Below are 1,680 nucleotides of genomic sequence, written 5' to 3'. Positions count from 1 at the left end.
GTGAGAAATATTATAATAAAGAGAACTAAGAGATGAAAAAGGACTTAGTATTGCCATAGCATGTAATTACGTGTCATCACAAATTTCAGACTGGAGAAATCCTTTCCAAATAGATCAATTTGAGAATATATACCTTTTTCTTGCATTAGGTAAATAAATAAATATTTAGGTTAACATATATGTTTAGTTAAGGTGTGTAATTAGTATATATACATTTATTTATTTGTTTATATTTAGGTTAATTTCTATATAATTAAGTTAATTTATATACACAGGCTTATTTATATGTATTTAGGTTTATATATATTTATACATAGGTTAATGTGTATATGTATATGAAAATTTATATTACACTACAATATATTATATTCATGTGTATGTTTAATTTTTTGTCTTTTTTTTTTATGTATGTTTGTTAAGGTGCCTATAAGAGAAATGAAAAACCAATCAATGGAAATAGAGTTCATTCTCCTGGGACTGACAGATGACCCACAATTGCAAATTGTGATTTTCATGTTTCTTTTTCTTAATTACACATTGAGCTTGATGGGGAACTTAATCATTATCCTCCTCACCCTGCTAGATCCTCGCCTCAAAACACCAATGTATTTCTTTCTCCGTAATTTCTCATTTTTAGAAATCATATTCACAACAGTATGTATTCCCAGATACTTGATAACCATTGTGACTAGAGAAAAAACCATCTCATATAATGATTGTGCAGCTCAATTGTTTTTTTTTTCTTTTACTGGGAGTTACAGAGTTTTACCTTCTGGCTGCTATGTCCTATGACCGCTATGTTGCCATCTGTAAACCCTTGCATTACCCAATCGTTATGAACAACAGAGTGTGCTATTGGCTTGTACTTTCCTCTTGGCTAACCGGATTCCTAATCATCTTTCCTCCTATGCTTATGGGACTCAAGCTCAATTTCTGTGCTTCCAAAATAATTGATCACTTTATGTGTGAAACTTCTCCTATCCTGCAGATATCCTGCACAGATACCCGTGTCCTAGAATTGATGTCTTTTATCTTTGCTGTGGTGACCCTTGTAGTCACATTGGTGTTAGTGATTCTCTCCTACACTTGCATCATGAAGACCATTATGAAATTCCCTTCCGCACAGCAAAGGACCAAAGCTTTTTCCACTTGTACTTCCCATATGATTGTTGTCTCCATGACTTATGGGAGCTGCATCTTTATGTATATTAAACCATCTGCCAAAGAAAGGGTGACTGTATCCAAAGGTGTAGCTTTGCTGTATACCTCAGTTGCCCCTTTACTAAACCCCTTCATTTATACCCTAAGGAACCAGCAGGTGAAAGAAGTCTTCTGGGATATGTTACAAAAGATGTGTTTTTCAAAAAAGCAATTGTAATGAATGCCACAAATCACAGCCTCGCTATAAAAACAAACAAAAAGATCATTCATTTCTTTTTTTTTAATTTGTTCATTTATTTGAGACAGAGATAGCATAAGCAGAGTGGAAGCTGAAAGGAGAGGGAGAAGCCGGCTTCCAGGGAGCCTGATGAAGGGTTTGATCCCGGGACCCGGGATCATGACCTGAGGCAAAAGCAGATGCTCAACTGACTGAACCTCCTAGGCACCCTCATTCATTTCTTCTATGTTTTTCTGCCTAATTACTTATCTGCTATGGACATTGTCTTGGAGAATCTTGCA

The 1,680-nt window shown here is 35.1% G+C and overlaps 1 pseudogene; it reads left to right on the top strand.

Moving 5' to 3' along the window:
• The first annotated feature begins 435 nt into the window (after nt 1-435).
• LOC123947025 lies at nt 436-1,378 on the top strand (annotated as a pseudogene).
• Nucleotides 1,379-1,680: the final 302 nt, after the last annotated feature.

The sequence above is a fragment of the Meles meles genome, chromosome 7 (genome assembly GCF_922984935.1).
Source record: "Meles meles chromosome 7, mMelMel3.1 paternal haplotype, whole genome shotgun sequence".
Taxonomy (NCBI): Eukaryota; Metazoa; Chordata; class Mammalia; order Carnivora; family Mustelidae; genus Meles; species Meles meles.
Note: the sequence above shows the minus strand (reverse complement) of the source record. Positions and strands in the feature narration are given on the sequence as shown.